The sequence below is a fragment of the Pleurodeles waltl genome, chromosome 3_2 (assembly GCF_031143425.1).
Source record: "Pleurodeles waltl isolate 20211129_DDA chromosome 3_2, aPleWal1.hap1.20221129, whole genome shotgun sequence".
Taxonomy (NCBI): domain Eukaryota; kingdom Metazoa; phylum Chordata; class Amphibia; order Caudata; family Salamandridae; genus Pleurodeles; species Pleurodeles waltl.
The window spans coordinates 17,301,212-17,328,563 of NC_090441.1; the positions used below are offsets into that span (position 1 = coordinate 17,301,212).

Consider the following 27,352-nt stretch of genomic DNA (forward strand, 5'->3'; position numbering starts at 1 on the left):
CTTGATGAAATGGGCACTCCTATTTACAGTCCCACATGTTTGGATGGACCCACTGAGAAAATATGTAGCACAGTCCAAGGAATGTGAGAGCCTGACACTTAACTTCTACTTAGGAACTTTAATTTGGCACTCAGCGAGAACCGTGAGCGATGCCCATGCCACCCCCCCCTACCCCCAAAGAATGGGGGGTTGACCCACACTTCACTCTCTAACCACCTATAGACTGATTGATGTATGGCATCCGCACAACCCCATGGAGCAATACACCATCCACTAGGACACACAAGAGTCTGTACTGAATAGACTACTTTACTAAACATCACCAATAAGTTCATTGCTACTCACAAATGCATTGGGCTGGAAGCATGACACACCCTGGCTTTGAAGCAGAGGCAATATAGAGACCTGGTGACAGATGCTGCTAGGGTGATCCACTGAGCCACTTAGCACCACCTATACGAGGTGGGAGACAAGACAGGCAAAATATTGATGTGGCTTCACAAAAGGGAGAAGTCCAGGTGCTGGGTTCCGAAGGTTAAGAACAAGCAAAGTTAACTTAGTAAAGGAGGGGCACACATAGCTCACAAATTTGCCACATACTCCTCTTGACTCTATTCTCCGGCAGTACTGATAATGGCTGACGATGCTCCAGAATTTCTCTGGAATATCCGACTGCAGCGCCTTTCGGAGACAGATAAAGAGCTCCTGGTGGCAGAAATAACTGAATAGTAGCTGGTAGGGGGCCATAAGGGAGCTTTACTCCGGAAAAGCCCTGGGCCCCATTGGAATTCCAATAGAATTATATAAAATGCTAGTCTGTAAGATAGCACCTCTCAATCTCAGGCCCCCCCAGAGTCGACTGGGACATTTGGCCAGCCTTTGTGAGCAGGCCCTGGTGCTTTCCCTAGCTGCCAAGATGGCATTTGATACAGTGTAAAGGGACTATATCTTCGAGGTCTTCACAAAATTGGGCTTTGGCCCATAATTCATACAATGAGTTTGGCTTCTCTACTCTACTCTGAACCATTAGCGCAAGTCAGAGTCAATGGAGGATGGTCCAGAGAGTTCCAACTCCAGAGAAGTAGCAGATTGGGTTGCCCCTTGTCCCCTGTAGTCTTTGCCTTGGCATTGGAGCCCTTGGCAGCGAGGATCCATTGTTCAGAGACCTGCATTTGGAGGGGCAATGGAAGGAAAGAATATCTTTGTATGCCAACAACGTGCTTCTTTATGTAACAGATCTGTGATACACTAATGCTGATCCTTACAATGTTTGGCAACTCTTCGGGTTACACTATCAAATCACATGAATCTTTAATATACCCACTGAAGGGTCAGATACCACAGCTGCAGCCTGGCTGTGCAGCAGAAGTGGCAACCACAGGCTTTCTCTATTTGGAGATAAGTTAAACCCGACTCTGACCTCTTTTCCCAAAGAATTTTGGTTCTGTTATTAGAAGGGTTGTGACATGACATGCAGCATTTGAGATCTTTACTGCTCTCACTACTAGGGAGAGCAGTGCTGTATAAAATAATGTCCCTGTCCTGCTTTCTTTATGCCCCTCAGAACACTCCATATGCAATTCTCAAATCTTACATAAAGGCAATTGAGGGTGACGTCTGTACACTGCTCTGGGATGGAGACACTCCACTCTTGGCACTAAATAAGCTCACAAAGGATGGTACGACAGGGGAATTGCATTATCGGATTTCAGAAATACTACTGGGTGATGCAACTGGACACTATAAATTACTGGGTGTTCCTGCCTTAGACCAAACCAGCATTCTGCATGAATAGATGGGTACTACACCCTTGAGATACCTCTATGCCCTCTACGGTGTGATTTAAGAAACGGCTGGCTGGACCCCATGCAGTCAGTGATATAACTCTGTCAAACTGTGATGACTGCTCTGGAGTGGAAAAATACATTCATGCAGGCGACTCCGCTATGGGACTCTGGTATTCTTTGAAAGCTATGGACACAGTCAGGCTTTGACAAGTAGAACCTCATAGTACTCTCCAAGATTGGAGATGTTAGGACCCAGGGTGACGTTATCTCCTGGCCCGAACTGCAACAAGATTACCAGCTAGCACCCATAGAGGGAGTTACAGATACAGCTGCGACATGCACTTAGAGCAATGCTACCCAAAGACACTGACCTGCTGGAATCCTTCCCACCAGAGGACATGTTCCTGGCAAATAAAAAAAAGTATTGAACCACATGCCAGATGTCCTCAACCACGTACAAGAGCAGTTGGATCGCGACCTGGTGGGATTGGAAGACATTGAATGGCTGGAGGCCCTGACATTCCCCAGGGAGGAAGCCATATGCTTTGGGTTTAGATTGGTCCAACTAAGGATTCTTCATTGCTCCTACTATGCCCGAACAATGATGGGGAGGATGACGTATAAACACTGCTTTGCGTGGTTGTGGACTGACGTGCACCTTTTTTCACAGTCTATGGGAGTGACCGATGCTATGGGGATTCTGGTCGGCTGTGGTTGATTGTATGAGGGACATGGAGAGAGGGGATGTGGAGATCTCCACTAAATGGTGTGTGCTAAATATTTGGGGTGATATTGACATCAGCTGAAAACAGTGCACTTGGATGACACTGGGCCTGGCAGTGGCAAAGAGGAATGTAGTGAAGGCATGATGAGCTTGCCAACCCCTGGAGCTGGAGAATTGGAAAAGAGATATGGACTGGTGCATGCTGGCAGAATGGATGGTTTACGCTGGTAGAAGCTGCTCCCAGAAATGGAATAAAGTCTGGAGTGGCTGGAATAACAATAGAGACCGAATATATGGTGCTCTTCCTGATTCTGACGTGTGAAGCAGTTAGTGAGAGTTGTGGGGGGGGATGGAGAAATGGAGAAATTAAAATGGTAATTGTTAAGACTGTGAAAAGTGCAATAGTGCTAGGTTTCATTTTTTTATGTGATAATCAAAATGTAAATAAAAAGATCAAAATGTTAATAAGATCTTTAAAAAAAAAAAATGAATGGTGGCTCCATCCGGAGGTGGCGCAAGGTCTCTTTCAAGAGTAGGAAGAGGCTTGGGTTCGATCTGTTTGCCACCACTGAGAACATGCAATGCAAGGAGTTTTGAATGCTGGAGATTCTTTTTGTCTTGAGTGGAACTCTGGCTTCCTGTACACCTTTCACACTGATTCCACTCCTGCCCAGAGTTCTAAGAAGATCAAAAACGACCAGGCCTAAGTCATTCTTGTGGCTCTGGATTGAGCATGAAGAGTCTGGTATCCCGAGCTCCTGAGCATGGCCATCACTCCTCCAATCGGTTGCCCTTTCGGGAGGATTTTCTGTTGCTGCAGCAGGATAGGGCTCTGCAACTGAAACTGTACACATTCCGTCTTCCTGCTTGGGGATTGTGCGGTGGCAGTTGATGGCTTTTGACCTTCCTCCCGAAGTCTGTTGTGTAATCTTGGCAGCCAGGTCGTCTTCCACCAAGACAGTATACACCAACCATGGGGCCATGTTTGTGGCTAATGATATTGATTCTCTTTCTGCACCCTTATTCCAAGTTCTTTTTTTTTTGCAGGGCTCTGTTGGCTGTAGACCCTGTCAAAGGTTACTTGTCTGACATTTTATAATTCTTGTGGTTGCCATAACAACCTTCCTTGCTCAAGTCTTCTTTAGTGACTAGATTCCTCTAAAGCTTTCAACTTAAGTATCCTCACAGGCCCATCATCATGCCCCAGTGAAATCTTAATTTGGTCCTCACTTTTCTGATGTGCATGCCATTTCGGCTGCTGTAAACTGTTCATTTCGCCTGCTTACTATCAAGACCACTTTTCTGGTGTCCATAACATCAGCTAAGCGGGTCAGTGAACTGCAGACACTTTCTACGCACCCTCCATACACCGCCTATGACCCATGCAAGCTGGTTCTGTGGACCCATGCTTTATTTCTGCCAAAGGGTGTGATGCCTTTTAATGCAAATCAAAACCTCACCTTTCCCACTTCCTTTGCTCTGCCTCACCCTTTATAGAAGATGAAAGACTCCTCCGTCTGGACCCACAAAGAACGTTGTTCTATCTAGATATCACAAAAGAATTCTGGGTGGATGAGAACTCTTCTAAGGCCATGTTGGTGCTAAGAAAGGTAAGGCTGTACAAAAGAGGGCAGCTCACAAAGGATAGTAGTCTGCATAAAGATCTGTTATGTGCTGGCCAAAAAACAACCCCCTGAGGGCTTGCTTTGTCATTCTACCAGATCTAAGGCTGCGACCATTGCGTTAGCTCGTGGAGTCCCTCTACTAGACAATTGTCAGGCAGCAACATGGGCATCTTTGCACACGTTCACTAAGGACAACTGCCTGTATGGTCTGGTCTGTCGTTATAAGAACTTTGCCTATTCGGTCCTGCAGGATCTTTTGATTTAATCTGTGTCACACACCCATCTCTGGGGAGGTATGGCTTGGGTATCTGTTCTAAGGTAGGAATTTGTGGCTAGATGTCTCTATCAGACTAACAAGTTTCTTACCTTATCTAACACCTCATCTAGTAGATACTCTATCTAGCTGGTTATCCCTTACCAACCCGCTCATCCTCCCCACTACTCCTTCCTGGGAACTGATTTAATAGGGTCACAATTCTAAGGGCCTTAGCAGTACACACCAGTGTCAGCATTCTTCGTGGCTCTTCCCTTCTGCTTTGGAAAGCCACAAAAAGAAACTGATGTCAGTGTAGTGGGATGGCACCTATATGGGCATGGCATACATAATTTCCTGCGCTCCCGACGTGGAGCCAAATTAATCTACCTACTGGCAGGTAGGGGTACTGCTGGAAAAATCCTGGATCCACTCTAATGCCTGGGGAATATTCAAAGGTAAGGAATCTGTAGATAGATAGTCACTGCCAGATAAGGCATTATCGAAGGTGAGTAACTTTTTGTTTGTGACTGAAATCCAGTCTCAAAACATTAATATTCACCACCAATTCAAATTTGATGGTAAACCATTAGCAAATGGAGAGGGGTCCCCAGGGGCGGCTTCAGGTACCAGAGATTAATTGGACTGATCCCTCCCCTGGCCTCGTGGTGCAAACCAAAAACCACCCATATAGGGGAGTGGTCCATTATCCCACGCGTCCATTGTTGCACTGTGAGTAGTGATGGACTTGTTGGCGATGTGTAATGAGGTAGACTGTTCAGGAGAGACTTTCATGTGTGCCTGAGTGGATGGTGTACTGTTGTTCCCTGGGGGTTGTGTGCACACCATACAGCAATCAGTTTAAGGGCTGTTAGGAAGTCGGAGAGTGAGGTGTGGGTCAGCCTCCAAGAGTAAGAAGACCCTTAGCTTTGGAGAATGTTGACACAAACAGTTTTAGCGGTAGGTACACCTTAAAAAATAAATAAAATAAAAAACTCTTTTTTTATTTTTATTTTCGAATACATGTTCAGTTTTTCTTTTAGGAAAATGTGCTACATTAAAAAAAGATTGCTTTACATCAGAGCAATGGCAGGCATGATGATGGTCTGCTGACCCCAGCAGTCCACCCTGCCTGTGAGTCTAGTCAATCTTAGTCAGTCACAGTTTGCGACCTGCCTTATGCATATTAATGAGATAGGTCGAATTGCGACGCATTGTGTTTGTGAACCAGCCTATTACATAGGTCTGTTTGCAAAGTTCCTTTCCATTCCCAAAAGGTTGGTGCCTAATTTGCGTCCACTTTTTCTGAATGGAGAATTCGGACTGCAGGCCCTTAGCATCCTGTCCACATAGTAGTCTTCAATTTGACCATTCCTTTTATACCCTGCAGTAGATGTGACTACCGCTAGGCACAGTATATTATCCATTGCCACCTAATTATGCAAACTACATAAGTGGTCACAGTTAAAGCAGTTGGAATCTATCACAGATGTGATGAGGGATTTCAGTGCATTCCATTAGGCTACAAATTCAACATGGAATCACTTTAACATGAACTTATCTATGAAAAAGACTCCTTCCCCACCACCCGCCTCCCAACCCACTCCCATGCGGCCCAGGCCTTAAAGAAAATCAGAAATCACAACTCCGATTTGCCTTTCTTTTGTTTTTCCAGAGTTCTGCTTTGCGTCCCAATGGTGGATGGAGTACATTCTTGGTAACAGCTTGGTCCCTTACTGTGAAACCCATTGTTATTCTCAACATACTCCTCTGTAAATCGACTGCTTTAGAATGGGGTTGAACATATGCCTTTTGAGATACCACAGTGCTTTTGTGAGATGTCTGTATTTTTTGCTTTAACATGCAAGTGCCTAGGCAACTTACAAATATACATCACCTTGTATAAAGGACCCTTTTAAGTTCCAGATGTGCTCCAGGAAAAAACATGAATTTAATTGTTGTTCAGAAAGCTCTGTGACTGTTGTATACATTACCAGGATGTGTTGATTTGCAAAGTTTGTTAAATGGATTGACGACAGTTCGCTGCCCAAAGTTCTATATATCTACTGAAATTTTCACATGGCATCTGTGTGGAGTGAACAATCTCGTCCCTCGAGACATCACCACTCAATTGAAAATGCTATATATATATCTTATGTGTGTGTTTGTGTATGCATATGCACATTACCACTACAAAGTTCAAGTTTCATATTGTGATCATAGTACGGTCTAACTTGAGAGATGACTGCATAATCCATTATTATACGGTCCAGGTTACAATCCCTCTATGGAGGCAAGCAACAGGTCCTAAACTTACAAGGTCCTTGTAGCCTAGCATCTAGTGACTTGCACTTGTTTTTAGATATTGAACAGTACTTTGTGGCATAATCCATATGAGTAGTAGGCCTGTTACCACCTTTGAGGGAGGGGAAGGGCATTGACAGTTTAGGAATCCACCTGATTTGAGTTATGGCTTCTTCCCAGACTTAATTGATGGTAATGTATAGTATATTACACTACAGATTGTCCCTCACCCAGCTGCTTTATGCCTTCGCTCCAGTTTCACTAGCTATAGGGTAGGAGATAGTTGGTAAAGAGGCTGATGCTGCTACAGTTCACTAGTTCATGAGATGCTTGTTTTACAGTTGTTTACTCATAAAAGTAACTGGTTGGATTTGCAATCTCAGTCACATACTTCACACTTAAGGCAGGTGCTTCAGAGCATCTGGTATCCTCATCTGTCCTACCCTTAGGACTCTACTTGGGTTGCAAATTGAAGAAATTGGGTATTATTGATTTAGCTGGATTTTTCTCCAGGTATCTACAAAAGAACATTTGGTATAAGCAGGGCAATACACGACCTAAAAAGAGGTTAAGTGTTCGACCTGGTGTAGACTGGAGTACACTTACACTGTGAGCTTAAAGCGATTTCATTTGTTGGTTGCAGTGTCCTTTAAACATTCTTGCTCTGTAGTGGTTAGTTCTACCTTTTTCTCCCTCCTTTTTCTGTTTCAGAGCAGTAACCAACTACTGTATTGTTCAACTTTGCTTTCTTTATCTGTTGCTGTGACTGACTATTTTTGACATTTCTTTGGTGCTCCCCTTTCACTGTGGGTGTTTTAGGCTGGTAGCTGCCTGCGTTTTATTAAAGCATTCTGTTCCTCCCACCTCGCTGACATTTGTTTTGGCTTTATTCCAGTGATGTCCTCGTTTACCTCCTGCTCCTAAAATAAGCTTGTTTTACTAAACAAACACCCGGTCATTTAGCTCACTTCTCACGAAAGCCACAATATGCTCTTTCTGGTAGAATGTAGCTAAACCTAGAAGCAAAGATGTGGAACTTGCTTAGCCTCACATCGCATCACAGAGAGTCTCTCTCTCTCTCCAGGGCCCATCCATGTCAGCACTCATGACATTGCACACACGGCGTTGCTTATCTCCTTTATTGGGGCCATAAATCTTCTTGGGCTGCTCTGCTAACTTCATTAGAGCTTTGTTGAAACATGAGGCATAAATACTTACAAGACTTTTCATTCTGTTAACATACAAACACTCCTTGGCCCGAAGGGTGAAATTCCTTCTCTGTTCACATTCAGTATATTTTTCACTTTGTTTGCATTGCCAACATTGTAGACCTACTCGGTCTGCCTTCTGTATCCCTTGAACACCTGCTGCCCTTTCTTAGTGCTAAGGACGTAAATGCTCTCACCCATACAAGATTCTCTGCATGCTGCCTGCAGTGTTGACACAATTGCTGCAAAAAGGACCAAAATGTACGACAGAGTTGACCAATTAATGTGGCAAAAAAGTCCAGTTATCCATCTACAATGCCAATCTCTCCAACTCAAGTAAATGCGAGACCTATTGTATTGCAAATGCTTGTTAGGCATTGTTTGAGCTATTCCGAATCTTCAACGAAGAGACAATAAATACTGACTAATTTTTTCCCAATTGTTTTTTGAGTAGAGGAAGTGCAGTTTCTGTCCTATTATATCATTTTACTGTGCACATTTAAAACTATATTTTGTGTAATGTATAAGCACTAGAAAGGTTTCTTTTTAAACCCATATAGTTTTCTTTTACCATCCAAGTGAGAAGGTGCTTGTAATGTAAATGTTTCATAATTGTGCTCTTGATAGAATTCCAGATAGGTTTTCTTTCAATCTTCACTGTTGAAGGCGTTTTTATGATTGTATGGCCACAACAGAATTGTAATATTTCGGGATTTACCATTGAATATTGTAATCTGTCTTGCATTTAAAATTGTTTTGAAAGTCTGAGTGGATGCCAAAAGTTGTAGAAAGCTTTTCCATAAACTAGTGTAGAGTTTGTGAGCTGTTTAATTGAAACCAGAGTGGTTTGTGACTTCACTAACTGGAGGATGTTGGGTAAGGATGATTCCCCATTCTTGTTTTCAAGTCACAGTATCTCAGATTTATATTTTTTCGAAAGTGTTGAACTCTGCATCAATTGTGACCTTAACTCACAAAAAAACATCTTTTGCAGGGATCTCTTTTTATTATATATAAATATTACACTTGATGTATGTCAACTTCAACAAAAAAATGCATAGGTGGTTTAGGTTGTAGAGTGTATATATAAGTATGTAACATTTAGACTGCTACACTCCATGTGACTCTCATTCTGTTCCCCATTAGTGTTGATGGGGCATCCATTCTGGGGCACTAATAAATAAATACTTAGGAGTCAATTTCTAATGTTGTAACTACTTTTTTCAAATGTTGCAACTTATACAGAGCATTTGGATAAAAACCCGGATGCTTTCAAAATAAAAGTAAAGTAGATTAGCATTGTTACAATAAAACATATAATAAACACCTTTGAGGGTGTAAGTAACCATCAAATTAGTTTTAGGATGAGAAGATAAAATAATTCACTCATGCTTTTGCCTGCAGTGAATACTGAGATTGTAAGTCTTAGTTGCTGTTTTTGGGGAATTTACTTCTTAATTTTCATAGTGAAACATTGACGTTTGTGACTAGCTGTTGACAACTTAGATGGTATTTATCAACTCTGTAATTGAACTCATTCAAAATGACAGGAACATTTAACTCTAGAAGAGAATATTGCAAAAACACGTTGGTTTACGCTTACTGGTTTTGTTAACTTTTTGTAGCAATACCCAGGGATTTAGCTCATGTTGTGCAAAAGACCAATGTGATCCTGGTGTTCTGAATGAGATGTAACATTTCAAAATCTAGTTAAAATATTAAGGCCCTCATCACGAGTGGGCCAATAAATTCTGATATGTGTGGTAACGCCTGTTAATGCACATATTAAAATCATGAGATTAGGAATAAATATCAGCAGCTTAAAACTGCTGATATTTATCGGGTGGAAGAATGCCCAGAAGACACTGAAACATGCAGATTTTGGTCCGGCAAGCCCCAAAAAATACCAAGCATCCAAGTGTCGTTTTTTTACAGGTAAGATAGCTGTTGTATCCCATAGTGACTGACTGGGCTTAACAGCTGATGCCTACAAATCTATAAATGCCTCCACTATGTTCTTTTTATGTTACATGAAGGGCAGTTTGAGCTTTAGTGTGAGATAGAACATTGTGTGGGGATTTTTTTCAAGGACAGCCAGTACAATATACGATGAGCAATTCTATGCTAATGTATTACATTATCAGCATTTGTATGACCCGTGGCATTTTCTTGTGGACTGAAGTTTCAGCCACTGTATGATCATCTGTTCTGGATATTCTTTCTAGTCTATAGCCGTGTTTGTGTTGTGTCCAATAGGTACTGTGAAGGTTTTGTTTTGGATTCAAATGCAGGAAGACCACAAGAGGTCAGGTTCAGTGGGTGGGGGGCACTGTTGTAATTATCATGAGTGTATAAATAGTTAATGCTTGATGTGATATGCCAATTCATATAAAATAAACCACTAGAAACACATTTCTTAGATCTCAAATAGCTTAAAGGCCGTTTTGTTGAAAACCTAATATAAATAAAGCTTAGTGTACCCAAACCGAAGATGTCTACTCCTGTGCCCCTCCATCCCCCTAAAGAGTTATAAAATACTTTAAAATGTGCCCTAGCCCCCCACAGCAAAATCCAGTTGGAGAAAAACATTTTATTATTAATGCTGACAAATAGATGAGAATAGGGTAGATGAAGACAGGGTAGGCAAATGATTAAAAGGAGAAAAGAGTACTGAATTTCTCCGCTTCCCCCCCAACAAAATAGCAGTGGATGCAAGTAGGGAGTGTGGATAAATAGTTTTAAAATAAGTAGTTTTGTGCGAGGTAACCACACAACCCCACGACCTCCAAAACGGAGGAAGGAGAGAAGGGATTTGCAAGAAGTAAAAATGTGCTTGAAGCCAGGGATTTATCCCGTGACACTCTAAATCACGATCCCTCATTGCAACTCTTACGATGGTTTGCACAGTTATGTTTTTTGACCAACGCAATATGATAATAAACTTTTTTTAATGGATCTACCCATAAGAACATTTGCATAGTCCTGAGAAAGCCCCAGATGTACATACCGCTAGGGGGCATAACACGTGTCGGCTGTTGTTCTTCTCTATGTATCTCATAATAAATATCTACTGGATTCATTGACTTGGCTGAACGTGCTTCTTAAAAGCCAATTATGATGTGAAGATGTGGACTATTAACTTGAAATATGGGTTACCAATACCTTGTTGCAGCTATATATACTTATACTGAGGGGAAAAAAAGGCGTCCACGCCTCGTTGGTCACCCATGTCCCTAAAAAATAGGGCATTAAGAAGAAGAGTGTTGGACCTTTTGGAGTTTATCTTTATCTGTCTGTTTGTCTGATGTACATATCCCTTTAACGGATAGTGCTTTTCTACGTGTAATAGCCATGATGTGTTTGGAATTATGAGTTTGGTCTAACGTGATCTGCTGCACTCAGTGAATACTAACATGTTCTGTTCTGTTTCCATGTGGTGTATGTCTACTGTTGTAGATGTGTGTGAAATGTATGGTCTGTTTTCCGTAGCATATCATGATGGCTAGTGCTTTTACAAACTACACTATAGTAGACTATATGGCTGATATTTGCTGAGTTCGAAGCATGCTAGTTATTCTGTCAGTATTCTGCAATATACAGTTGTCCCAATGTTTGTATTCTATAGTACACTGCTAACTGCTATTCTGTATGTGCTACCTTGACTAAAAACGTTTTATATTAACATTCGTATGAGTGTGTGCAGTAGCATCAGTTGTGAAAGTGTTTGTCCCGCTCTCCCTTCCAATAATTAGTATTGTGTACTGACGGAGCAGTTGCATTTCTTTGAAGACCCAGAAAACTAATAGATCGAATAAATAAATATGCAAGTTCCTAAATTTCTTTATTGTGGCAGCTACATACGCATCCTGTAGCTCCCCCATGCCTCGCCATACTTGGGAAGCAAACTGAAGTCAGGAAACATTACTTTGGACCTGACCAGTTGACCCAGTTGGTTACACACTTGGTGCTGGCATGTCTGGACTGCAGGTCACTTTTTAGAATACACACACACAGATAGGGCTGACTCATTCTTTCACCATCCAGTGCTTAGAACTAGTAAAACTGCAATATTAATCTGTAAATAACAATTAAAAATAACGTTACTATTAGAATAGGAAATATAATTGTTCCAGTGATTATTTAATATACGGACTGTATCATGCGTTTTTGATCTTTTAGGACCTACGTATTTTCGAATTAAAGTAACATTTGAGCTAAACATGTTATATCATTTTTACTAATGTCTGTATTCATTCACAGTGTGTAATGTAAAGTTGAGTAGCTTAGAAGTCTATAAATTAAAAGAATTAGAATGTGTTCAGAATAATCATAAGGAATGCAGAGAATAAATGATGAGAAAAAACAGTTATGAGAAATATTGTGCGTATAGCATGTTATGTTATTTTCACATGCTCCTTCATGTCTCACCACTTTTATTAAAACCAACCATTTGTGTATTGGCGATATTGCTATTAGTACTCTGGTTCACACACTAAATCCTCACCAGACAATATTTTCATTTTAGGGGGAAAATGTTTCCTGCTTCAATGTGAATTGTCTGCCCTATGTGCCTCAGTGTTCTGACTCGAGTTGAGTTATTTGAAAAGCAATGCATCTTTTGCATTTCCTCCACCTTTCTTGGTGTTTTTATAGATAATAATACTATCTTTCTATTTCATATTCCCTGTTGATATTGGATTTTACATTCATGGATGCCATCTTGTTAAAAATTAATAAAGTATTTTGTACTCAAAAGCAAAATATCTTACGTCGCTGTACTACTAAAAAGCAAGACTGTGTATTTCTTATAAAAGGACAGACTACGAAGTTCCTTTATGTTTGTAGCTTTGCGTTGGAACTTTTTTCTCTGAAAGCATATCGGTATTGCAAAGACAGACTTTGCATCCGTTTGACCTTTTATCATCGCATACTTTGAAACTTCACTCCTTTCTCTGGCTTAATGCCACGCCTCCCTACTTTGCAGGCTTTAGCTCCCTGTGTACTGCACCGTGACAAACCAGTACCTGCTCACAGCCGGGCAGAGACGAGGGGCGTCTTGGATGGAAGCTGCTGTACCGTTACAAGCGAGAGCCGGCTGTACTGACCGAGGTCGGGTAAAGGGGCTTGGGGCGGACATCAGGTAAATAGTTTCAATCAATTTGTAATTGTTTGTTCTTTAGCACTGAAGTATTTTAAGTACTGTTCAATAAAAGAATGGTTTAGAACCTCGAGTGGGCGCCTTGTGTTTCGGTCTGTAGTGTAAGTAAACAGCAGCATGAATGTGGTACTAAAGGGTGTAAAGCATCGCCTTACGAGAGGTGTCTTTTACCTTAGATTTGCATTAGACAGCCCTGTCTTTGCGTAGCATACGATGTGTGCAGTGCCACGTGTTTCTGATCCTGTTCACTGAGATCTCATCGGGTTGTATAGGCTGGTTCGGAGCAGCATGAGAAGCTACCCATTTTGTTCTTGGAGTGACAGATCTGATTTGAAACACGTTTGCAGACGTTGTTAATGAGGTTATCTGACAGACTGCTAGATCACTGTTTCTCAAACCGTTGGTCTGGTCACGAGTCGTTTTTTGGTGGTTCGGGAAAGTCCGAGCAATGAATAAATATACCCTTGAATCTTGTATCTGTCTTGTCACATTTGGTGTGATACAAAGACAGACATCAATTCAAAAGTCAATAAAATGCCAAGCACTGTACTTGCATCATTTAATACATTGTGCAGACCCCTCATAAATATTTCTGTTCACATACTAGAGATACCCTTTGTGTCATTGGATTCATTGTTGATTGTTTAATAGCCAGTTGCATGTATGAGTCTTATGCGTAGTTCCAATCCCCCTGAAAAAAATGTGTTAAATGATGGTGCCTTGTGCAGTACATGCAAATGCGAAACTGGGTACTACATGTTGAGTGCTTTTTCTCATCTCTGATAGCTTGCCCAGTTAGAGTGGTGCTTATGTGTTCTACTACACAGACCTTTAATACGGAGGGCATGACTGTACATGAAGGGCCACATTTACTTGCTCAAGCTCTGGTATGGCTAGGTCCATGAATTTTAGTAAGCGCCAGATAAGCTGAAGGTCCACACGGCGCAGGAACTCATTAATTGCTGCCATGATCAACCCAACTCCCAGTCTATTAAAATATGCACGTAGGTACTTCCTTCTAAGGGATTGTAAAAGAGGACATCAGCGCGAAGCACACAACCTCTGCAGCAGGCCCATACCGCATTGTTCTTCCATGATTGGAAAGTTTTAATGGGTAGTAGCATAAATCTCATTCTTCTACACTTGTTTCTCATAGATTTCATATTTATAGACCAATACCACGGTGGACACGGTGAAGAATAAGATGTTACAGAAGCTGTGCTCTTGGTAAAGGCCTCTCTGTTTTCTCTAAATTAAAATACTTTGCCAAAGACTTGACACCCACTTTAAATGGTTTTGTTAGATCTTGTTTACCCAATGCTCTCTAGATGTACTTCATTTAGGATTTTATCCAAATACTAAGTGCCAATTTCAGTGTATATTTTAGGGAAGTCAACTAGTTCTTTCCAGACCAAGCTTTTTGATGACGCCTTGTCTGCATTCCTCACTCTTGAGCTATAGTTAATACAATGAATATCTGTGAGAGTTGTTAGGACCACCATCCCAAACGCCAAACAACGTTGACAAACACGAGAACTTCTTGCTAGACCAAATACTGTCCTGCTTGCACATGGCAATGGCTTCTCAGTTGGTTTTTAAACTGGAATTTTGCATCTAAGCATACACCAAGATAACTTTCCATGGCTGTGCTTCTTTGATCTCCAGTCCACCATTTATGTTTTGTCTTGGAATTGCAAATTTTCAAAATTGTTGTTTTCAACAAATTTAGGTCGAATGCCAGGATGTGTCTTCTGGCAAATTGCTGCTTATTTGTTCAACCTTGGGGATTGATGATTGCTTTTCTTTCTCGTACCACAAAGTGAAAGGCGTTTTTAAAGTGAATTATGTGACAATCTTGCTGGGGTACATGGAGTGTGAAAGGAAAGTCAGTAGGATGTTGTTTTTTATGTTTTTGTAACACAAAAAATGTAAATACCTGTAAATAAACTGAAAGCATTCAGCAGTTAGAAAAGCAAAAATAAGGCACATTTGTTTTAATTCTGAAATGAGCAGGAAACAGATTTTAATAGGATCAGAACAAATCAAGACACCTAACTTTGTAATACACAAATGATAAATATTCATAGAAACCAGTTTTCCACACATTATCATTTGTGTGCCATATAGTTTTATCAGTAAAACTAGATGTCCAGGGGTGTGGAATTTATTTAAATATCTACTTGTCCATGGGACAGGCTGCTTCTCAAATCTACTTGTCCTGTAAAAAGATCTACTTGTCCCTTTGGTGCCATGTAGTGTGGCGCCAAATTATGGCAGCAATCTCATTATGTAAGAGCTCTGATAATAGCCTCTCTGATTATGCCAGGGCTACTACCATAGTAGGGCTTGAATACTTGCAGTTTCAATCCCTACTGTAGCAATTTCCTTATTTTTCCACCTTTCTGCAGATCTGCATACTGGGGCTGGAGGAAGCAGTAAGCAATAGTTCCAGGGCTGGAATGCCTTTGAGTCTGCAAACCTACTAACCTGCATGTTTTAAAGATTTTCACCAGCTTCTCTCTAATATTTTCCCATAATAAGAAAGGTTGGACATTTACTCCTGACAATGGCAGAATTAGAACTTCTTCCAGGGTTGGGAAGAAAGTGGCTGGAGGGAAAATGAACTTGCAAATGCTCAATAGATTTTCACATGAGAAAATCTACACATGCGTATTTACCCATGCTAAAATACAGTTCACAAATATTTTATAGGGGTACGACCTATACCATGGGTGCACTTTTGTGACTTTCTTTAAGAATTTGGGGCCACATGTAGGTAGGTTCAGATTTGCGACCCGTAAATTGCGAGTCGCAAATCCGAATGTAGGATGGTGTCCCTGACACCATCTGTGATTCGCAAGGGCTTCGCAAATGCACACCTCATGAAAAATCATGAGGTGGGTCGCAATTTGCGACCCCTTTGCGAATGGCGGCCTCACAGTGATGGTGGACTGCTGGAGACAGCAGACCACCATGTCTGTGACTGCTTTTCAATAAAGCAGTTTTTTTTTTTTTTGTAATGCAGCCCGTTTTCCTTAAAGGAAAACTAGATGCATTACAAAAACGAAAAATGAAACGTTTTAGTTTTATTTTTTCAGAGCTCTGAAAAAATGTTTACAGTGACATTCACAATGGGGAAGGGGTCCCAGAGGGACCCCTTCCCTTTTGTGAAAGTGTTAGCACCCATTTGAAATGGGTGCAAACTGCGATTGGCTTGCGCCCGCGTTCGCAAAGCAATCCTACATTGCACTGCTAGTCGCAATTAGGAAGGGAACACCCCTTCCTAATTGCGAGTCGCACACCCGTTTTGCGATTCAGTAACCAGGTTACCGAATCGCAACACTGGGTTTGTGCATCGCAATGTGCTTTTTGCACGTCGCAAACAGCGAAAGTCGCTGTTTGCGACATGCAAAAAGCTACCTACATGTGGGTCTTGGTCCCTAATTAGGTCTGGTGTTAACAAAGACATTTTGTTTTTATTAAACTTCTATTTCTCTCTCTTTTGGCTGGCTTTACTGTGAGTGATCGCATTCTTCTCTTCCACAAGGAGCATATTGGCACACAAAGTAGTTTTGTTCAGTGTCAGGAACAACAGTGGCAATCGGTGACGTAACGAAACTGGAGGGTGCCCCTTTGCAAAGAACATGGAGGAGCCCCCTCTCCAGACTCACTCAGGGCAGGTGCTGTGCTGAAGGGGCCCCCTGGAGGGCGGCTGCGGGGCCTTTGTTATGCCACTGGTGGCAACGTGTGCTTTTGGAGTTCAAAAACGTTTTGGTTTTTTTTTGCCAGTGTTTGTTACAATGTTGAGGGCCTGGTAGCTCCCACAACAATAAAGTGTTACAAAAGCCATGTCAAAACAAGACACGCATTGATGAAACTAAAAGACTTATAAAAATATGTCAGATCAGTTGGCTTTGTCAGTGTTTGTTTATTTTCATGCTTCCCATAATAGTGTTGAAAATGGTTACACTGATTTTCCATTCGAAATATTTTTGGGAAATACTAGCATGCATCAAAACATTTTACTAAATGACACTTCATTTGCATCTAATCAGAGAGCATTCTGGGAGCATTATACTTAGCCTCATAGCCTAAACTTTTCAAACATGTGTATACAAGTTTTTTTTTTTTTGTACTGGAACCAACGTCAGTAGTGAAGTGTGACCTTAAAACATTTATTTACAGCACTCACCCTAATAATGAAGGTTTTCAAATAATGAACCATAAATACAAGTTCGAACAGCATTATCTTTTGGAAACACATTACCTCAACTGCAGCGAGTTCCACTCTCTGTAAACAGGCAGCCACAGGGTTTGTGCTGCAGAGGATTGGGCCTTCTTGTCCCAAGGACAAAGTGAACATAAAAACTTGTTGCCCTTGACCTCAAACAAGATGTCCCGGGCGTCGGGCGATAGGAATTCCACATCCCTGATGTCTGTGCATATTAGTACCCATTTCAGTGGAAAATGTGCTGTCTGTAAATAGTGATCCGCTACCACACAATGCTTTTAGTTACATTAAAAAATTGCCCTGCCTTGTGTCTGTTAAAGGTAGATGGGTCGCAAACGTTTCTCCTTCTAAAATTGGGTTGTGGCTCTAAAAATAAAATTGGGAAGTGCTGCCCTACTTTTCTTATAATTGAAAGAGATGTGGCTTAGTGGTTGGGTTTGTCATCTGTGATTCCTGGAGATCTGAATTCTCTTCCTTTTGGATGTCTGTGTTGTATGATTCTGGGGAAATGTTTGTGTCCTTACATCTAGGTTCCTCTGTTTTTCAAAAGTGCTAACTCTAGGAAAAGGTATACCTTCTTGGAATAAGACCGGTTTAAATGATAGAACCCACCTATTTTTGTTTTACTTTTGCTTAGTTCAGAGGAGGAATCGAGAAATTTAACCTGATGTCTTTTCCTCAATTTTTGAATACAGTTATGTTTGGAATGTAAAGCATCTGAGCATAACATTTATCTATGTTATGTTATCACTGACTAAGCACTATTTGTAAATTGGAAAAGGCATTCCTAACAACAAGTTGGAAATGGCGATGTAGTCCTTTATTTTAAAGTAATTAGATTTGCTTACAAATAGAGGCATCAAACTACTCCAAAATGTGTTTTTTTTTAATGAGTGATTGCCTTTTATCTTTCCACGGCTTCATGAATGGCACCTATCTCCACTTCAAATAAAAAGATGTTTCTGGGACCAGGTGACTTAACAGTCTTTTGATGACCACCCTCAGCCCAAGTCGTACACCTAAGGAGGCACATGCAATTTAGCGTTAACCTTTGACACTGACTTTTCCATTGTGCCTTAGATCAGTGTGTTTTTAAAAATGGCATTCTGCCAATCATTTGTCAAGACTCTCAGCCTTCTCATGCACATCCCTTGCAAGTCACTCTGTTCATTAAAGTAGTTCTGTTTTGCATAGATCAGTGGTTCTTAACATGTTGTTCAGGGAGCCCTTGGGGTCTGCAGTCCCTACTCAGGGGGGCCGTGACTGCTTAGAAAATTAAATAATATCAACAGATTAATATTAACAGTATATAGTATTACCTCATATTTTCCTGTGTGGAGCAAAGTCTTCAGTGAGGCCGCAAATTTTATGGCTGTTCTTTTCCATTTCCCATTCTAAATGCGAATTCACTCCTGTCATTGACAGGAGGACATCTTCAGCTGCAAAATGGTTTAAATTTGAACTAAATCCTTTCACAATATCCAAATACTGACATTCTTTATTCTAGATGAAAGGAACATCATTTTGCCCTTGTAAACTCTGCTAGTTGCGCACCTAAGTTAAATGTAGACAAGTAAATTGTTTTGTGAATTAGTCCTTTCATTTTAAGATTCTGCCTGACCCAATAAGCTCTCTACCCAGGACCTTTACAGAGTGACTCCTGTCCAGCTAAACAATCAGACTCCTGTGGTCTGCTTTCTAAAACCGACTCGTCACCCTTGAGGTGAAATACAAACATTTTAGGGGCTCTCTGCGAGGCAATTTATACTGCTTCTTTTAGAACTCCTTTAGAATGGAGGCTCACCTGTTCAGCAGCAGGTACACTCTAGGAGAGGAACTGAGACCTTAAGTGGATTGAACACCCACGCCTCTTCTACTGGCACTCAGACGTAGGTATCTGTTGTAATCAATGCTTCACAAAAAATCCTAATTAACTAAATTGGATCAATTGTAATTACTTCTTTAAAAAAAAAAGTCTTGGATTGTCGAACTGATCAAAGGTATTGTTCCTACCTGGGTTTCAAAATATCAATGCGTGTGAATGAGAAAATATAAATGACATGACTTCGTTTGTTGATTATTTGCACATTTAGAAAATCAGAATATATTGGTATTCTGTGGTTCAACAATCCCTGCCATGTAAAAAAAAAACAATTATATTCAGTCAAAATAAGTCCAATATTCAGCAACTTCTCTGGTACTGAAATGCGAAAAAGTGACCATTTTTGTGTTGATTGGTGGCTCAAATGTGGTTTCATTTGTGCGGACACCTCTTTCTTTGGGTGCTGTTGAATTGATGTTAATGCTAACTAGTGATATCATTCACATAAACCTTAATACTTTAACAGGTCCAAAAAATGACTGATAATCTAGTAAAATAATCTACAGACCCTTACGTTAAGTTTACACGCCTGTTAACATTTTCTAGAATAAGAATGAAAATGTCTGTAGTAAGAAATTTAGTAACTACCTTCTTAGTGGAATAACAATCTGATAAACGTAAGAATTTTGGAGCAGTATGGAACTGTCAGTGAAATCTTAAATCATCTTTCTGTGATTATTTAGACCAAACCATCCATGTAGTGCTTGTGTACTAGGTCTGAGATTAGCTAATACCATTTGGTTGTAATAAACGTATATTGTGTATTAGAACATTGGAATGTTGAGAGCTGTTGAAGACAATGGAGCAGCAGTGGCTTATATAAATTGGTATAGGGCCCCCAGCTCTCAACATTACAATGTTCTAATGTACACCATCTGCCTCCATTTCACTTGCCCCTCCAGAACATGTGGATTAGGCGGGGGAAACAGAGAGGCAGAGCCACTGCATCAGGGCACACAGCAGGCCTTTCCCTTCCCCTCTCTCCTCCTGCTGCTCACAGTGTCACTGGAGGCTCGGGAGGGAGGAGTAATTGTGTTAAGCCCCCCCCCCGTCTTCCTCTGCTCTTTCAAATGATGAGTTTGGCAGAGCCCAAGGAGAAAGGGTCTGACTGGTGTGCACTTTCAAAGCTCATGCTGTGCTAGTAACTAGAGGTGAGTGAGCCACTGACCTATTGAGCCAGGCTCGAGCCTGATGCAGGCTCAGTTCGAAGTCCTGTTGGAACCTCAACCCCAAAGCTGGGCTTTCATGTGGCTTCTGCCATCTTGTACTTAGGATGAGGTCTTATGGCCAGAGCTGCGGATTGGGGAACCACGTTGGAATCTTGGCATCGGCTCAAAATCCTGTGATTCTGGGCAAATCACTTAACTTCCCCATGCCTATAAACACCTTGGATCGTATGTAACGTAACAGGTGCTCACGTAAAGCGCTCCAATAAACTTCAGATCGGACTTTTGCTATATTTTGAAAAGTTCACAGAGTTAAAAACAAAGCCATAGCATAAGGACAGACCAATAGATACCCATTTATTGGTTTAGTTGCACCAAATGAAACCAGAAATCCTGGACACATCCTGACTTCCACGCTTACATTGCGTAATCCGTGAAATGCTTATTTCACCAAAACTCTTTTTTGACATCTTTATCATGTATGAAAGCACTTTCAAATGTGTGCGACAAGACTTACAGTTGTACAAAAATAACACTTTTAATAAGTACTTGTCAGTGCAGTGCTATAATGTGACCTATTAGTGTCAAAGCTTCCACATGTGAAAGAAATACACGTTTTTTAAGTTCTTAGAGACTTTATCATATTTTAAGTCAAGTTTATTGTATGGTTTACATAGCAAATATTTCAGGGCTCAGCTCATGCATGGGCTACAAGGTCTGAGCCAGACCCTAGGCTCGGCCCTGCCTCGGATCTCCGTGTTAATTTGTTGGATCACCTACCTCTTCTAGTAATGGCCAGGCACACACAGCAAAAGGTCTGAAAGGTTGAAATTTCAGTGGCTCAAAGAGCTGTAAACCCACTTGCTGCTTTTTGTTCCCTAATTAGAATATTCTGCCTTTATGGAATGGAATGTTATAACTAGCCTTATAGTTTGCCATAGCGGACTATACTGGCCATTAAAAGTCTACTCCGTTTGTATGACGCTGGAGCAGGCTTTTAGTGGCGCTTGTATAGCCTACTATGACTGACCATAAGGCTATAATATACTTACTTATAGGAGGTTACAGCCAACCCTCCCCTCCTTCTTCTTTTTTTATTTTTTTATTTTTTTTATTGGGAGTTTCTAAAAAGTAGGAGACAACATAATGTTTCATGTTCATAAGTAGGATAGTTAAAGCATACCACCAACCCTCTAAATCCATTGGTCTGATACTGCTTTTCACATTTTGCTTCTTCCCACTATCGTACCCAGCATGGGACAGCTCACTTCAGCTATTGGCTAAGTGAGCACATCAACACACAAAGTAATTCCCTTAAGTGCCATGAACTTTTGAGAACAAAAAATATTTTTGTTTTCAGCTAGGTTTTTCAACTTTTTTTTTTTTTTTGTATTATTATTTTAAGGCTGGCAAGGGTGTGGCAGCTTCTCCTACTATAATTTTTTTTTTTTTTTAAACCCTTGGCAAACATAAACATGCAATGGCCAAGCCAAACGTCTGATGGCCAGCACTATATATATAGGCTTTGCTATTGCTTGTATCTTTTCGAATCAGGATTGTTTTATGATCATATAATCGAATTGATAGTCATGATATTTTGTTTTTGAGAAGTGAGAATAATGCTGCAATACTCCTTTTTTTTTTTTTTTAATATCCTTTTTAAAACACTAGCCCAGAACCACTAAAATATGTAACCTGGCAAGTCTGTTATATGCAACCAATTAACCTCTTTGGGATGCTCTGGTAAATTAATCTTACTAATCTTCTAGCAAGTCTAACGATCGTTATACCACCTGCTCTGCAATTGCCAATTGAAGGTAATTAGCTATTAGTGTTTACTGTACACTTTGAGTAATTATATAATAATCTTGCCATGCCTTCTGCATATTATAACTCGCTGTACTGCTAACACGTTTGTAATGTTTAGTTAGGCTTGCTGTGGCAGAAACGTTTTTGAAGGAATGCACAGACGTCCTCCTGCATGAAGCTCGTGTAACTAAAATATCGCTTTTCATCTTGGTGTGCCTCAATGTTTATACAGTATTGGAGCTTGTCGGAATTGTTTTTCATCTTTTGCCGGTGTCTCCAGAACAGACAAGTCTCTGTTCTGAGTTATTTAGCGGTGTCAGTCATTTTTTTGATAACTCTAGTGCCACGTACTAAAAGTACTAGCAAAAACAGGCTTGTGCCCCGGTACTTTATCTTCTAGTCAGCTCACTTCTGCTGTCATAGAAATGTTTTGGTGATAGGAAAATTACTTTTTCAATATTCCCCATCCGTTAGACTGGTCAGGAAACAGTGGTTCTGCGTGCTAGTAGGTGGCGTTGTGCGTCTCCACACTTATGCCATTATGCTCTGGAAGTGATGTGTGGCGCCCATATTGGCGCCACTTCTGTGAGCCTACGTCATTTCCTTTATTTCCACACCACCAGATGCGATTCCAAAGCTTTTCATCTCTCCAGACACCCTTTCACCTCAAAAATTGTTTTTATTCAGTGTGCAAGGGACATGTCACCTCCCAAACCTACAGAGTTTAAATCTTGTAGGGACTGTCACAAACAATGAAAATGTCTGTGACAGATACCCATCAGTTTTGCCTGTAGTAACTAGGGGCAAGCCAGGACAATAAGGTCTGCAGTGACTGCACATCGATGAACCCAAAGGCCATACAGGACTACAAAGCGAAGATTAACGTCGCCAAGCACTGAAAGACTCCTTGTCAAGATCAGTGCAAGTCCAAATGTCAGTCTATTAAAAAAAAATCCATCCTTCGCTCTACCCCCTTCCTGCCACTTTCGAGCTCCTGAGAAGGCACACACATCATTCCCCTCAATCTTGCTTCTAGAGCTGGTCAGCTTCAGACGAGATCCCGTAACTTTCCCGGTACAACCAGTGTTTTCAGGCTGTCTGCAACATTGCAGCAGATCCAAGAGTTATACAAGATTATGCTTCGCCTCTTCGGATCCCTTCTGACTCCCTCTGGTATGGTGCAGACCACAAGGAGCCCTCCATCCCGAAAATTCGCCCGCCCTTAGCACCCCTTGGACCTTTCCGAAAACACCACTGGGCCTTTATCCGGCTCAACAATGCATGCCAGTTCCCAGAGAATCAACCCCGATACAGACTCATTGATTCTGGAGGACAAGGTACCCATTGCCATGCACCTCTATGGCCTCGACTGCAGTTGTGCTCGGTTTCCATTGAACTGCATTCTGCTTCGCTTGACGTCCCGCTGCCACATGGAAGATCTCATGCGCTGCATTCCTTGTTTGATACCAATTCTGACAATGATTATGATGAAGGTGATGAGCTCGGCCAATCCTACCACAAGGAGAATTGGTATGATGACCTACTGATTCTGGTTTGCTAACATCCCTGGATCCTGCCACTGAGGAGAGTGCATCCTTCGCAGTGGTTTTGTAGAGGGTGGCCAAGGTTCTCGACATGTCCTGGCTGATGTCCTTCAGCTAGGGCAAAGCAACACTGCCCCACTGGTTTTGTTTTAATAAGACACTCACCGATAATTACCATTTGGGCCATCCCGTGAACAACCAAATTGCGAAAGACCACCTCACTGTCCCCGTGTTTCCGACAACCCCACATTTTTGTCCCAGCACCTTTCGCCCAAGCAGATTAGTGGTGCAGGCATACCAGTTGGATGAACCCAAACCCTTTTCCGACCACTCCCACAGAGAGGGAGTCCAGAACAGTGGATACCTTTGGGACAAGACAATATTTTATTCCACAAGTTTGACCCTCTGGTCTGTGAATGCCAGTTGCCTTCTGGGTGCTATTCCCATGATTTTTGGGGTTCAGTTGCTCAAGTCCTCCCAAGTGTCCCTGAAGACCACCAACCTGTCCTAATTCAAGCTAAACAGGACGGTTGTGATGTGGCCAAGTTCAGTTTTTTTGTGGCTTGGATACTACAGATTCCATTGGGTAAGGCATTGGCAACAATGCCGCCTTTGGTTGCCACGCCTGGGTGCGGTCATCAGGTTTTTCAGACACTGTCCAATCGTCCCTCATAGACTTGCCATCTGATGGGGCTCACAACAGGGCAAATTCTGTTCTGGAGCAGTTCAAAGAGAGCAGGGTCAGAGCACTCTCCCTGAGCTTATCTGCCCTCTCATCAGTCACATAGGCCCTACCATTCCTTTTTGTTTTTTGGCACACTGCTGGCCAATTCAGCCTCAGCAAGGTGCTCAGCAGCATTGAGGCCACCGTGCCTGCTGCCCCTGTGTTAAGAGTACGCAAGCCACTCAATTCACTGCTCCCAACATCCCCCTCCAACAGCCCCATCTGCCAAACCCCTTAAGCATGCCCTTAGTGCTGCAAAGCCACCTGGATGGAGGCATGACCCAGTGTTTCTTGCTGAGTTGACAGGACATAACATCGGACAAGTTGGTCCTGCCGATAAGCCAAAAAGGGTACACCTTGCTGCACCTTCTGTGCCCAATCTGCCAGTCTTATGACACTTTTGGCCGTAGGGCGTGTACGCCCGAAGTAGATTGCGGTTGTTATTACCACTACTTTCTGATGCCAAAGAATGATAGAGGCTTTCATTCTAATTTAGACCTGGTTGCTATCAAAAAGGAAAAATTAAAAATGCTCACACTGGCTCAGGCTTGTTTGCCTTCGACCCTGGAGACTGGATGGTGGCATGAGACCGTCAGGACGCCTATTTCCATGACCTGTCATGCAGGCCCATTGGTGCTATCTGCAGTTCGTGGTGGGACAGGAGCATTTTCATTTTGCTTTGCTTCCTTATTGTCTCACTGGTGCCCCTCGGTATTCACAAAAATGATCAGTGGTCCCAGAGTTCCCCCTACCTCAGAGAGTAGCTGTTGAAGGTGGGCTTGACCCAAGCAGTCGTCAACCATCGCCAGACAACATCGAACCTCCTGTAATCTTTGGGGACCACTATCAACATGCGGAAGTCACACCTGACTCCTTTTCAGACACACCCCTTGATCAGTGCCATTCTGGCACAGTTTTGTTTTATGCCTTTCCTCTGGGAAAGAGAGGACAAGGACTTCCAATCTACAATCCTGATCTTTCAGCCTCATTCCTGGATTTCAGTGATGTTGACTGAGGCTGCCGGGAATGATGGCATCCTGCAGGTTGAACATATGTGGGTTCTGCAGTAGTATCTGAAGTATCTGTGTGACCAAAATCAAGGGGACCTCTCTGACCATGTTAAAATTTTGGTGGAGACTGCCAAAGATCTGCAGTGGTGCTACTGGGCCATGAATGAGTCAGTGGCAGACCTTCTCCCTTCCCCACCCAGAGCTCACAGTGGTGACTGATACATTGCTTCTGGGTTGGATGGGCATGTAGGAGAGTTGGAGATCAAAGTCCTCTGGTCTCTGGTGGAGTCCCGACTCCCTATCAACCTTCTGGAGGCGAAGGCCATTCACTTAGTGTTGAAAGCCTTCCTTCCATGCATCAAGGGGAAACTGGTGCAAGTGCTCACGGACAACACCGCTGCAGTGTTGTACTAAAACAGAAATAGAGGAATGGGGCCCACAGACTCTGTGCCAGGAGGCCTTCCTAGTGGTGAACCAGCTTGCTGGCTTGTTGAATGTCATGGTGGATGAGCTTAGCAATCGTTGCCTAGCATATCCGAGAATGGGGAGAACCTTGACTCAATCTGTTTGCCACCTCCCAGAGTGCACAACGTCAGTACTTCTGCGCATTGGAGTATCTTGCTCAGAGACAAGTTCCACCATGGGTGGCTCTCAGTACTCCAGTATGTCTTCCTGTTGATGCTACTCTTGCCTTGAGTTCTTTAGAAGAGCAGGACCGACATGGCCCAAGTCATCCTAGTGGCCCCAAACTAAGTGCAGAGTGTATGGTATCCAGAACTCCTGGGGGTGTGCATCTGTCCTTTTATCAGTCTGTACTCCTGAGAGGACCTGCTGTTGTAGCAGTAGGGCAGGGTTCTGCACCTAGGCCTTCACAGTCTCCACCTTCTTTCTTGGAGATTGAGTGGCGGCAGCTGAACACCTTGGACTTTCCTCTGGAGGTGTTGGATGCCCTCTTGGCAGTCAGGCATCCCGCCACAAAAACTGCATACAACTGTTTTTGGGACAAATTTGTGGCTTGATTCAGTCCTCATCAAATAGACTCCCTCCAGGCAAAGTTATCTGATATTTTGTTGTTTGTTTTTTCTTTAGATCAGCCAGTCCTTGCTTTCTGCATAGTTAAGAAGGTAGCTTTTGGCTAGTTTGGCCTTTTCACGATTGCCAGCCCTCTTTATTTAGGGCTCCAGTTATGCTCTTTTTGAAAGGTTTACAGCACTTGTTTCTTCTCTCTCCCTTTGGCGTGACACAGTGGGACCTTCACCTGATCTCCACACTTCTAATGAGCACTCCACTTGAGCCTCTTCACAGTTGTTGTTTTCACCTCTTGACCTGAAGACTGTGCCAGTCATCACATTCACATCAGTGCGGCATGTGAGTGAGCTTCACTCTGTGTTTGCCTTATACTACCTTCTTCTCAGACAAATTGGTTCTGCAGACTTAGACATCCTTCTTGCCTAAAGGTGTGATGCTGTTCCATGTTGGTCAAAACATCACCTTGTCAGATTAATATGCTCCACCTCATCCTTATAAGGAAAAGGGAGCACTGAGCTTCTACATTGATCATACCAGAGTACACCAAGTGGGCAATCTGCTGTTTATCTGATTCTGTGGAGCGAAGAAAGGCAAGGTGTAAAAGAGACCATATCCCCTGGATCGTGCTCTGCATTAAAATCTACTATGCTTTGGCTGAAAAGCAGCTTCTGGAATGATTGTGTGCTCATTCTACTAGAGTCAAAGCTACTACCACTACGTTATCACGCAGAGTCCCTGTCCTAGACATTTACCAGCCGCTACGTGGTTGTCCTTCCATAAATTGAAGAAGCACTATTGTCTAGATATTTTGCCGTGAGTGGATTTTTGCCTGCCCGGTCCTGCAGGACTTTCTGGTTTGAGTCCATCATCAGACCTACTTCCGTATAGGAACTGCACT

General features: G+C 42.2%; 1 protein-coding gene across 8 annotated transcripts in view; it reads left to right on the plus strand.

Annotated features, from left to right (window-relative positions):
• Positions 1-27,352, plus strand: part of CUEDC1 (CUE domain containing 1) — a 383,678-nt gene that overhangs the window by 54,878 nt on the left and 301,448 nt on the right. For 5 of the 8 annotated variants that reach the window (XM_069226613.1, XM_069226611.1, XM_069226610.1 and 2 more), the window contains one exon: positions 12,886-13,041. The exons of the other annotated variants lie outside the window; for them this stretch is intronic. The gene's annotated coding sequence lies outside the window, so the exon portion shown is untranslated. The remainder of the gene's footprint in view (positions 1-12,885; positions 13,042-27,352) is intronic. 8 annotated transcript variants of the gene reach the window in all.